Source organism: Dasypus novemcinctus, chromosome 20 (assembly GCF_030445035.2).
Source record: "Dasypus novemcinctus isolate mDasNov1 chromosome 20, mDasNov1.1.hap2, whole genome shotgun sequence".
Lineage (NCBI taxonomy): Eukaryota > Metazoa > Chordata > Mammalia > Cingulata > Dasypodidae > Dasypus > Dasypus novemcinctus.
The window spans coordinates 25,845,743-25,859,235 of record NC_080692.1 but is presented as its reverse complement, the minus strand read 5'-3'; the positions used below and the strand labels follow the sequence as shown (position 1 = coordinate 25,859,235).

The following is a 13,493-nucleotide window of genomic DNA, read 5'->3' as shown; positions in this document are numbered from 1 at the left end:
AAAGAAATGAGCTCCAGGAAGAGAGATGAGTCCTATGCCAGCCTACAGCTGAGATGGGACCATAGAGCCTTAAGAGGAAGAAGGAAAGCTGACATCTCCCACCATCTTGCTTCAACACATGGCAAATGACTTTGAGTGAGAAAGTACCTCCTGGTACCTTGAGTTAGACTCATTAGGGTCTTATGACTGTAAGCTTCTACCCCAAATAAATACCCTTTATAAAGCCAACAGGTACTCTGTATCAGCAACCCTTTTGTCTGGTTAATACAATGGCCCTTACCAGAAAATCCCACCTATTTCCAATATGCTAAAAGAATCTATCATGTATAAGTGTTGAATCTTGTCATTTGCTTTTTCCATATCTAATGCCATGATTATGTGATTCTTTTCTTAGTTTTGTTACTGTGTTGAATTTTACATATTGCTGTTCAAATGTTACATTAATCTTGCATTTCTGCAACACAGACCATTTCCAGACAACCTGAAGAATACAAGAGAATTGTTGTGTACTTTTTATACATCTCTGGATTCAAATTGCTAATATTTTCTCCATGAATTCTGCATCTATATGCTTTAAAGACATTGATCTGTAATTCTCCGTTCTAGGCAAAGTTTTCTATGTTAATTCTTCGCTGTTCTCATAAAATGAGGTGGAAATTTTTCCTCCTTTTTATACTCTGCAAAAGTTTGCTGTTGTCTATTTTTCTATATATTTGTATAACTTTTTATTTTTTTAATAATCACAAACTTACAGAAAAGTTGCAAGAATCACATAAAGAACCTCCTTACAACCATCACCCAGATTCACATACTAACATGTACATGCACATATACATAGTCACATACACAAAATATATATGCTAGGGTTTCTTTCCCTCTTAACCATAAACTGTTTTACAAACATCATGTCCCTTTACTCTTAGGTACTTCATCATTCATGTCATAAGTACAAAGATATTCATATAACAATTATACAGCTATCAAATTCAGGAAATTTTAAATTGACACAGTACTACTAGCTATGAACTGTGAAAGCAATCTGGGCCTGGAATTTCTTTGCTTTTTGGTTGTTTGGTTGACTGGTTTGGTTTGTTGTTGTTGAGGGGTTTTAATCACAAATTCAGCATCTTTAACAAATTTAGGATTTTTCAGCTCTTCTACTCTTTATTAAGTCATTTTTTTAAGTAGTATATTATCAATGCCTTTGTCTATGTCATTGATTTCTGTGCTTACCGTTATTGTTTCTTTTTTCTACTTTCTTTGGTTTAATTTTATATTCTTTTATCTTCCAGATATTAATGTTTTTAGCATTTATTTTCAGACTTTATTTTTATTAAATGTGTTTAGGCTTTAAATTTGACCCTAGCCAATGATTTGGCTACCTTATATATGTTTTGTTGTATATTTATTATCATTTAGGTTAAAAGTCATTCTAATTAGCTTTGTTTTATTTAGAACTTTATTTTGTAATTTTTAAACAATTGAAAAATTTTAGTTAGTGTTTTGTTATTAACTTTTAGCTTAGTTGCACCACAGGCAGACAAAGTACTGTATATGATATAAACCATTTGAAATTTATTGAGATTAGTTTATGACCCAGCCTGTAGTATTTTTTTAATAAATATTCCATGTTTACTTGAAAATGTGTTTCCTATATTTCTTGGCTGCATGTTTTTTTAATATACATGTCAATTAATTAGATTTGTTAGCCATATTATACATCTCTTCCATATATCTACTCATTTATATATTTTTCCATCAATTATTGACAGAAGTGCACTAAAATCTCTAAACATGAACGTTTATTTCTCATTTATGTTTTATCAGTTTTTGCTTCACGCATTTCAGAGATTGTTTTACATTAAATACAAATTTAGAATTGCTTTATCTTCTTGTTAGATTAAGCCTGTTAAAAATATGAAATATCGCTCTTTAGCAACTTTTTTCCATAAATTCTACTCCGTATGATGTTAGTAATGCCACACTGTATTTCTTTGCATGGTATTTCTTTGCCATCATTTTGTACTATGACTCTGTTGAGTTTATCAGGTTCTCACTCTTGGCTTTGAATTGGCAAATGCCTACAGTGGGAAGGCTCCCACCTCTGGCCTTGAATTCTCTTCAAGGCTTGGGTCCAAAACTTAATTGCTGTCTCGGTAACACTACAATGTTGCTAACCCGAATTTATATAATCCGGCTTTTCTGAAGTCATTTCTCTGTGCAATGATTTGCTTAAACTAGGCAGCTTTGCCATTGTCAAAAGCAGAATTCTCCATAATAGTTGCCTCTGAAGTTTTAACATCTCACCTACATTAATTAACCCATCTTCCTGTTCTCTAACCTACTAACCTCCAGTCACGACTTTCTGTAGGAAACCAGACCCAGCTAGTGCTCCGGTGCAATGACTCCATGCCTCATCTCGGAGGCTCTGCGGGCTCAGAAGAGAGTGCTGCCAACTGCCCAGGTGAGGGGTCCCCCGGGACCAGGAAGCCCCTCCCATCCTGTAAAAAGCCCCCACTGACCTGACTCTCTCCCTCAGGGAGCAGACAGCTCCGCCTGGCGGACGGGGGCGGTCGCTGTGCCGGCAGAGTGGAGGTCCTTCACCAGGGCTCCTGGGGCACCATCTGTGATGACGGCTGGGACCTGAGCGATGCCCACGTGGTGTGCAGACAGCTGGGCTGTGGGGTGGCCGTCAGGGCCACCGTCTCCGCTCACTTCGGGCCGGGATCAGGGCCCATCTGGCTGGACCACCTCAACTGCACAGGAAAGGAGTCCCACGTGTGGAATTGCCCTTCCCGGGGCTGGGGGGGGCACGACTGCAGACACAAGGAGGACGCGGGAGTGGTCTGCTCAGGTCAGCCCTCCTTCTTGCCCACATCGGGGGGGAGGCAGCCCAGTCTCAAAATGGGTGGGGTCTAGGAAAGCGGGAAGCAGGAGCTGAATCACCCACAGCACCAGGGGCTCGCCGCCAGGTTCTTTTTCTCAAATAGCTGTGAAGGATGAATTTCTTCCTGCAGGGATTTCGTGTGACAAGACAGATTATTCTAGTGTTTGCAAAATAAAAATAGGACTTGCCCTTCATTTATAGTAAGAAATGGAGAGAGGGATGACTTGTCAATCCCCTTGCACACCTCGTATACAGCAGTGCACTTCTCAGCAGTACCTGGAGTGCTGCTGCACCTCACTTCAGCCTCTGTAGAGACAGTGTGGGACAAGCAGAGGGAACATTGCACTGATTAAGAAAAGGGTTCAGAAAGGGATACTAGAACACTTTCCACATGGGAGTCTCTCCTGCGGTGCCTGAGAGAAGCGAGTCGATGACCTGGAGTAACAGAAGGGTCAGAGCTTTAAGGCCCACGGCACTGGGCCACAGTCCCTCATCCTCCCCATCTTCACTTGCAGAGTTCCTGGCCCTCAGGCTGGTGAGTGAGGACCACGACTGTGCTGGGTGGCTGGAGGTCTTCTACAATGGGACATGGGGCAGTGTCTGCAGAAGCCCAATGGATCCCACCACGCTGGCCGTGATCTGCATGCAGCTGGGCTGTGGGGACACCGGGGATCTCAGTGTTTCTGCTGGCATCAGGGAGGCTTCTCAGCCCCGCTGGGTGGATGGAATCCAGTGTCGGAAAAGTGACCCCACGCTCTGGCAGTGTGTTTCTGATGCCTGGGACCTCAGCTCATGCTCTCCGAATGAAGCAGCTCACGTCATTTGTGCAGGTGACTCTTTTGTCCGAACTTGCGCACATTAGTTACTGTTATTTTAAATGCTCAGTCTGATTACCGCCAAATCCCTGCCACATCTGAATGTGGTTCTAATGTTTGCTTTGTCTCTTCAGACCGATTTTTGACCATGTCATGCCTTGTAATTTTTGTTGAAAGCTAGACATGATGTATCAGGCAAAAGTACTGGGGTAAATACACCTGTAGTGTGAAGTTTAAAGTTCATTTGGGTGGGAGTTAGGATGCATTTATTGTTTGCTGTAGCTGTGGTTTCAGAGGCTAAAATTTTCTTCAGTGTGCTTGTTTTTGTCACTACTCTTCCCTATTGGTCTATCTAGAGACTCCTTCAATAGGGTCTCAGTCTTGCTTCAGCTGTACTCTCATGTTATTATGCAGGAGTTCTGTATATTGATGAGATAGTAAGATGCAAGGGGAGTGGAAGAGTTCTGTAATCCTGTGAGTAGGTCTCAGCCCTCTAGTGAGCCTGTGTTCCTGGGCTATGACTTCACAAGTGCTTCTCACCTTTTTTTTTGATCTCCCGTTAAGTGTGACAGGAAGCCTAGAGGCTGCTGGAGTTGGGGGTGGGTATTTACCATCTCTTACATAACTAAGGCCCTGGTAAAACAGTTTCCCTTGAGAGCAAGTTGTTGTTAAGGAGAAGAGAACACACGGGCTTATTTCAAAATGGTTTCTTTTCCCCTATCCTTGCTGGAACAGGAAGCAATTTTTCTCTGATTTTCACCCTGAGAATCTGATGGTGCTCCTGGAGGTAAAACTTGAGAAGTTTTTCTCTCTCAAGCTAGTTCATGCTCATTCTCCAGCAATTAGTCAATTACCCTTATGTGTTTTTACCAGGATCCATCAGTGCCTCCTGCTCCCAGTCAGCTGTGATTCTTTGAATCTGCCTATCTTTCCAGTGTTCAGGATGGTTTGCCCTGTAGACTCAGTTCTCAGGTGGCTCTAAGAAGAGATGTTGATTTTCAATTTGTTCATCTTTTTTTCTTGCTGTCAGGATGAGAGTGATGACATCTAAACTCTTTACATGTTGTACTAGAAACTGGATGTTGACTCTTCTGCTGGGTGTTTTCCTGCCTCAGTAATTGCTGCCCTTTATTCATTCCTCTCTCTATGCTCAACCTTGAAATACTGCACAGGTTTTGAGGTCGGTCCTGGGCAGTCGCCATCTATGTTCTCTTCTTTTTGACATCCTGTTTCTTTCTTATTTTTCTTTTGTGAAACCAACTTCATGAGACGTTTCATGCTAGAACTAGTGATAAGAAGAACTGTTCTTCAAAAAAAGCAAGCTGCCTCCAGTGTCAGAGTTATCATGGTTTCTCAAGTGAGAACCATCCAGCAGAAGTTGGGAGATTAAATTTCAGAAATTTTCCAAATGGGAATTCTTAAAGAGGCACATGGTTACATAAGGATAATATAGAAAGAATATATAAATTATATTATTTTCTAATAATGAATATACCTTAATTATATTTTTCTGTGAAATAAGATATGTTCTTATTATTTCACACATTCTTGGTTTTTCTATGAATCAATTTCTTTTTTTATCTTTTTTACTTTCATGTGTTTTTTCAGTATAATTATCTCTTATTTTGACTACTTTGTATAATTATCTGTATGCATAATCAATTTCTCAATTCAATTTCTAAGTATCCTTTTCTACATATCTCTCTTTTACTGATGCCATGGGTTTCTAACCACTTGAAAATCCTCCTATTAACATTACCCCCTCTTCTTCTTATATTTCACCCATTTTTCTATTTAAAACACCATGCTAAAATCACAAAAGCACCTTTTAACATTTGTTTCACATTCATTTTTAAATTATAAAATATGGTACATTTTTCTCTCAACCCCATCTACAATTTTCTCTTTGTATTTCAGAATAATTTTTCTATGGCTCAGTGGCGCTTAATAGAAAAAAATATCCTTTCTCTACTTCCAATTTATTCCATTTCACTTGTTAACTTATAGGGGAGTTGAAAGATTTGGATACTCACAAAGAGTAAACACAGATCCAAAATTCCTTTCACAGTTCAATAATGGAGAAAACAAAATAGAGCCCACAATTCAGCTTGGAAGAACCTCTTCTTTTATTGATGTTTTTAGTAAACAAAGATTCATTGAATGTCTTCTATGAACCAGGTAGTATTGTGGGAACTAGAGAGAATAAGTCAGAGTCCTTTCTCTAACTGTGTGGTAATGGTGGAGGTTGATTCAAAATCAAGAAGTAAATTACAGTAATTAATTTCAAATGGAGGAAGCGGTTGTGGCTCAACTGATAAGAGTATCTGCCTACCATACGGAGGGTCCAGGATTCTATACCCAGGGTCTCCTGACTCGTGTGGTGAGCTGGCCCACGTGCAGGGCTGCCACACGCAAAGAGTGCCTTGCCACGCAGGAAGTGCACCCCACAAGGAGAGCCGTCCCGTGCAATAAAAGTGCAGCCCACCCAGGAATGGTGCTGCACACACGGAGAGCTGACACAGCAAGATGACACAACAAAAAAGCGACACAATTTCCCAGTGCTGCTAACAAGAATGCACGCAGACACAGAAGAGCACACAGTGAATGGACACAGAGAGCCGACAACAGGGGGGAGGGGAGAAGGCAGGGGAGGGGAGAAGGCGAGGTGGGGGGAGGAGAAGGGGAGAGAAATAAATAACATAAATCTTTATTAAAAAATTTCAAATGGTTACAATATTTATGAAAATGAAATTAGGGTAAAATGAGAGAAAGACTATTGACAAAGATAGGGTCGAGTTGGTATTGATTTATAATGGTGGGATACTGGCACTACTGCTCTAGGAGAGTTGGGGGTGCTAGTGAGATCACCATCAATCCATCAAGGCAGACCCAGCCCTGAGGATGGCTCCACTAGCAGCTGCCCTCCCTCAATACCCAGGATATTGCAGGGATCTTGTCTCTATTCTCAAAGCCCCACAACTTAAGTTCTGGATTCCTAGAGTCCCCAAGAGCACCTACTCATCCAAGACCTTGCCAACCTAGGTGTTGACTGCATGGGATGGGACACAATTGTGTATCACTGTGGAACACAAAGATCAGCGGATCTGAGGTATACCCACTCTCCTTTAATGAGCCGCAGACCTAATTTTGAGGTTTCAGTCAGTGAAGCACAGGACCATTGAGAGTTGAGGAATTCTTCATGTTTGTGCACCTCTCCCATTTCTTTAGAGACTAACGGCTTCTAAATCCCACTTTGGCAATGAAGCCAGAAGGGTATGGTCCAAAATTCTGTCTGTATATAAACTGAGGAAGTCACAGGTCAAGAAAAAATATATGAAATGCCAATTTAAGTATCAATCAATTTTTTTAAATTTTATTTATTCATTTTTTTAAAAATACTACATTCAAAAAATATGAGGTTCCCATTCCCCCCACCGCCCCCACCCCACCACTCCCCCCACAGTAACACTCTCACCCATCATCATGACATATCCATTGCATCTGGTGAGTACATCTCTGGGCATCGCTGCACCCCATGGCCTATGGTCCACTCCATAGCCCACACTCTCCCATGTTCCATCCAGTGGGCCATGGGAGGACATACAATGTCCAGAAATTGTCCCTGCAGCACCACTCAGGACAACTCCAAGTCCTGAAAATGCCTCCACATCTCATCTCTTCCTCCCATTCCCTGCACCCAGCAGCCACCATGGCCACTTTTTCCACACCAATGCCACATTTTCTCGATTATTAACCACAATAGTTCATGAATAGAATATCATTAAGTCCACTCTGATCCTTACTGTATTCCTCCTTCCTGTGGACTTTGGCTTGGTTGTGTGCATTCCACATCTATGTCAAGAGGGGGCTTAGATTCCACATGGATGCTGGATGCAATCCTCCTGCTTTCAGTTGTAGGCACTCTTGGCTCCATGGTGTGGTGGTTGACATTCTTCAACTCCATGTTAGCTGAGTGGGGTAAGTCCAATAAATCAGAGTGTAGGAGCTGAAGTCTGTTGAGGCTCAGGGTCTGGCTATCATATTGTCAGTCCAGAGATTCAAATCCCCTAGATATATCTTAAACCCCAGCACCAACTACAATTCCAGTAAAGTAGCATGAAAGGCTTGTGAAAAGAGATCACATCTGAGTCCAGGTCAAAAATATGGAACGCTTCACGAATTTGCGTGTCATCCTTGCGCAGGGGCCATGCTAATCTTCTCTGTATCGTTCCAATTTTAGTATATGTACTGCCAAAGCAAGCACTCAATCAATTTTTAAAGGTGCTGTGAAGCCACAGTTTTCTCTATGCTCTTGAATTCTTCTTGCCCTTTGTGCTGAATGCAACCTTAGGGAGACTGTCTTTACACAGTCAGACTTGGTGAGCACTTGACATACCCCTGCTGCTGCAATCCAGCTCTTACACTTTGCCTGTTTCTTCAGGAGCAAGACGCAAGAGCTGTCCCACCGCGGCCCCCTGCACAGGTACGTTGGCTTCTCCCACCTCCTCAGCTGGCTCTGGGGCACCCCTCCCTCCCTCCTCTCCTTCCTCCCTCCCCTCCTCTCTCTTCCCTCCCCTCCTCCACTCTCCCCCCCTCCCTCCCTCTGAGACTGTCACTAGAGGTGCTGCTGCCTTTTAGACAAAGAAAAGCTCAGGCTCAGGGGAGGAGACTCCGCGTGCTCAGGCCGAGTGGAGGTTTGGCACGATGGCTCTTGGGGCACGGTGTGCGACGACTTCTGGAGCCTGGCGGAGGCCGAGGTGGTGTGTCGGCAGCTGGGCTGTGGCTCCGCCCTGGAGGCCCTGCGGGAGGCCGCGTTTGGCCAGGGCAACGGGAGCATCTGGCTGGACGAAGTGCGGTGCTGGGACAGCGAGGCCTCCCTGTGGGGCTGTGCTGCTGCTCCCTGGGGGCAGAACGACTGCAAGCACGAAGAGGACGCTGGAGTGAGGTGCGCTGGTGAGTGGGGGCCGGCCCTTGCTAAGGGGAGGGAGGGATGAGTGTGTGCCCAGAAGCCCTTCTGGGCCGCCCTGCTGCGGGACTCTGGTTCACAGATAGGTGGGGTCTGCTCTGACTCTGGCAACACTACAACGTATGGGTGGTACCTAGGCCGTACGCTTTCCCAGGCCCACCCAGTCCAGTGGTCCCACTGCCTTCTCTTCTCTGCAGGGGAGAGGACCACGTTACCCCCCATCGCTAGAGGTAAGTGGCCCTTCTGCCCTGAGCCCTGTGGTAGAGACATCCAGGTTTCCAGGGACCTGCCTCTGGCACATTTAATGGTGTCATTAGAGGAAAGATCTGATGACCAGGTGATCACCGCCCATTAAGGTGTGACAGCTGTGAAGCAATGAAAGTTCACCAGCCTTCCTGTTACTGACACCTCTAGGACCAGACCCAGGAGTCAGTGATTCATCAGGCCAGGACCTGGGGCGGACACTGCTTGGGGCTCCTGCAGACTCACTGTATCTGAACTGGGAACATCAAGGCCCTGAGGACTCAGGAGGTGGCAGGGGAAGGGGGTTCTCCTGGGCCCTAAAACCTCGTGGCCCTTTGGTCTCCACAGGGCCCAATCCTCCAGGCTCAGCTCCCGTCCCTGGCATCATCTCCCTGCCTTGGATCCTCTGCCTCATCCTGGGATCCCTGCTTTTTCTGGTCCTCATCATCCTGGCAACTCAGCTGCACAGATGGAGAGCAGAGCGCAGAGGTGGGCCCTGGGGACGGCGCACGGGGAAACACGGAAGGAATGTCGGCGGGACACAGGGACAGGTGTGACAAGCTGAGAAGTGCACTCATTTAAGTCTTCACTTCCACTATCTGGAAAGTCTCCTCCTTCTCTTCAATAGACTCCAAGATTTGAGAAACTCAAGTCCTTCATCCAGGGTTGAGTGTAGAAGCTCTTAGAAAGTATGGCTTCTGCATTTTTTAGTTTCCTGGCTGCCAAATAAAATAAGTGATTTAAACAACAAGAATTTATGGGCTCAAGATTATGAGGCTAGAAGAATTCTAAAATCAGACATTATCAAGGTGATGCTTTCTCCCAAAAGATTGTGGCCTTTGGGGCTGGCTGCCAGAAACCTTTGGTTCTTGACTTCTCTCATACTTGGCAATGTGCCTGGCAGTTTCTCCAGGCTTCTCCTTTCTTTTCCGTGTTCCATTGACATTGAGCTTTTGGCTGCTCCATCTGGCTTTGTCTCCTTGTGTCTGAAATTCATTCTCTTTATAATGGACTTAAGTAATAAGTTAAGACCCATCATGATTCAGGTGAACCATACCTTGACTAAAGTGATCTCATCAAAAGGTCCTGTTTACAATGGGTTCATACTCACAGGAATGGGTTAAGTTTAAGAACATGTTTTTCTGGGGTACATAGCTCCAAGTCACCATACCATGTGAACACTGTCTGAGGAGATTGAGTATAGGTTTAAGCTCAAGACAGGGTTAGGAATCCTAGCTCTGGATCAAGAGGGAACAAGGCTATAGAAAGGAGCCCTGGCATCCCATAGGGGTTTCTCCGGAGGTGAACATTGGGGAGTTCTGAAGATTTGGTTTATTGCTAAGAGGATTGTCTCTGGGGTAGACTCTGAACTTGTGCTGCTTTCTCTAGCCTTGTATGATCACGAACATGCTCTCGATGAGGCCTTGTATGAGGAGATTGATTACCTCATAAAAGCAGAGAAGGAGGACCTACTGAGCAGCCCAGGTGTGTGTCCCATGCCCTCTCCTCTGTCTGTGAGCTGGCTCTGAGTTTGGATACCTTCTGCAAGCACTCACCACCAATCACCCAACCCCTGTCTATAATCCTGGAACTTCAAGATTTCCTCTAAACCTTGACATTGAGCCTCATACTATGCTGTTTATCTGTGTCTTTCTCCCTACCAGGAAACCTGTCTGGTGACTCAGTGACTAAGCTACCATATTACACAGGGGACAACGAGGAGGATGGAAACCCTGAATCTACCCCAGGTAATAGGAGTGGGTCATCACATGAATGGTGGCAATGAGGAGGAGGAAGCTCATCTACAAGGATGTCCATCTGTAATTAGGATGGGAAGGATCTCTTCTCTCCAGTTGACAGTCATTCTTTCCTGTCTGCTTACTGTGACCTCAAAAAGGGAAAGATTAGACTCAGTTCTCTGTTTCCATGGATGCTTCTACTCAGTCACAGACTTATGTCTAATGTACTGTTATAAATTCAAAAGCCATATTTTAAAAATAACATCTGAAACTGAAAATCTCAAAAATTCCATCATGAGAAAGAACATTGGGGAAAGTGGTTTTGAAATAGTGTAAATTTTGGACCATTTTGTGGTTTATGTGTATAATGAAAGAGAAAAATTGACTTTGGTATAGCTCCTGAATACATGGAGTGCATGGTGCCTTATCAACCATGAGAAGCTCTTATTTGCAAAGGAACTAAGAAGAGAATGCTCACCTTCTATCTTTCTCAGGCAGCAGAGTTGGACTGCCCATAGGTGGGGACAAGTACAGCATGGCTCTGTGGATCCTGAGGTCAACAGAGCAGTAGAAGGTGTCCTGTGATTAGATTGATGGAATCTCCTGGCTCTGGGTGATACTAAGGCCTGCTTCCTCCCAGCAACTCCATGTCTCTCATGGCCTCAGAAAATAAGCAAATACCTGGGTTCTCTTGGAAAAGATTCACACCCCCTCAGTCACAGATATGAATACATTATATGTTTCAGACTCTGTTACCAAAACTTTGAAAATAGTAGCTGAAACTCATAGCACAAAAGCTTTTGTTTAAGCTTTATAGTGTGAGAGGCCATTTTAGAAAAATATTATTAACCTTGAAATACTGGAATATTTTAAGGATTTAAATGTTTTATGGGACTATTGATCAAATATGTGCCTTGGGACAGTCTTGGAATATATTTATCAACTATAATAATCTCTACATTATAAAGGGTTTGGGGTGTCATCTACTCCACCCCATAATTTGCTTTTCCACTTAAGTCCTTGTCTGCTTTCAGAGCCTCCTGGGCAACAGGTTGATGCCACAGAAAATGGTTATGATGATGTTGAAGAATTACCTGTTCCTGAAACTCCCCCTGCCCCTGGGATGAATGGAAATTATTCTTTCTCAGAGGATGGAGATGATGCCAGGTATTCCCAGACAGGTGAGTGGGCAGCTGTCTCTAGCAGTGTCACTACTTTATCATAATGAAGGTGTATTTGGACCCATCAATACTTTTATTTTTCTGCACTATCGGAATCTTGGTAGCTTTTTCTATCTAGATGAGATCAGCCCTTCCTTATCCCTGCAACTATTTCATGTCCTCTGAGAGGAGGAATATACTGTATCCTTCATGTCCATGCCCACTATCCCCTGGATATGGACATGCAGAGCTTTTGTTCACATTTTCACATGCCAAACTGAGACGTGTTCTTACAACCTGAAAGAACCTCCACATTGATTCATTTGGAGTCTTTCAGATTGTGAGAGATGATCTGGAAAGGTTTTTTAAAAACAAGGTTAATCGAATTTATGAGTTATTTTGTTCCTTTTTGAGTACCACATAACCAAACATTTAAAGTTGACTTTGCCCACTGTTGGTGCAGGATGTGAAATGGCCTTGATTAAAGAGTTAAAGCCACAGCAGTAGAAGGAAACCAAGAGATAATTTTCTCTGAGTGTTTCACTTGACAGATGAAGACCCTCATTCCCTATAACCAGGCCTAGATGTGAGCACGTGTTCCCTGGGGAGCAGGTGACAGTGGGAATTGATTGAACAGCCCCTTTGGCATCTGACAGACAACCCATGACTGTTTTCATAAATGCTTTAGTTCAGGCTTGATCCGTTATTGAGGTGCTAAGGGATGTAAGGAGGTGGTCCCATTCCTTAAGAAATCAGACTTCCTTTAGAAATCAAGGCTTTACACAGGGCGGCTGAGTCAGGATGCAGTAGGTCTAGTGTTTCAGACAATCACAGAGTCCCACAAGTTTGTTTGTGGTTGCTCTGTACGGGTCTGTGCTTCCCCAAGGTGACTCTACTCTTATCTTTTTATACCACTGTCATCAGGATTCTCCTTGCTGTTTCAGATGCCTCTCTGCAGTCTCCTAGAGAAACTGTCAACCCTAGGGTGGAAGGCAGAGGTTCCTCATTGGTCCTGGGGCAAGAGGAAGATCGTGGGTATGATGATGTTGAACTTAGCACCATGTAGCACCATTTTTGGAGCAAACAAGTCTGCAGAGAATCTACTGTTATCTTTACAAAATAAATGAAAATCTTGTCTCTTTCATGTCTGCAAAGTTTTTATGTGTACTTATAATGAAAGGAAATTATTCCTAATAAATATTCTGAGTTCCCCAGACCAATGCACTTCTCTTACAAATCAAAGTACATTCACAGCTGTTAACCTTGAAATATTCAGTCTTCAAACATACGTCTTTCTCCAAGTGAAATCTCAACTGAAAGATCAGTGTTAACACCTTCCTACAGGCTACATTCTTGCCTTCCTTTAGGTACAGAGAAGTACATACTTTTCTTTAAGACCATACAACTCTAATAGCAGGCCCTTAACTAAGAACTTTCTCTTATGAAGCAAATTTATGAAATACACAGTTGAATATTCCACCCTCTAATTGATTCTGTCCTTGAGTACCACACATTTCAAGTATAGGAGATAGACTGAAACAACATTCACTCAGCTAAAGCTCCACACATCAGAGTGAATCTCAAATTTCACTAAACCATCAAAAGACTATTGGAATAAATTCCTTAATTGATAGTACCAGTCTTTTCACACATCACATTTTTTGTGTATCCAGACAGAGAAGT

General features: G+C 43.4%; 1 non-coding gene and 1 pseudogene across 1 annotated transcript; one reads left to right on the top strand and one right to left on the bottom strand.

Moving 5' to 3' along the window:
* LOC105744224 (antigen WC1.1-like) overlaps nt 1-13,493 on the top strand; it is a 67,161-nt pseudogene that overhangs the window by 12,765 nt on the left and 40,903 nt on the right.
* Nucleotides 7,860-7,966, bottom strand: LOC111764864 (U6 spliceosomal RNA). The gene has a single exon (XR_002797365.1). It is a non-coding gene; the product is annotated as a U6 spliceosomal RNA (small nuclear RNA).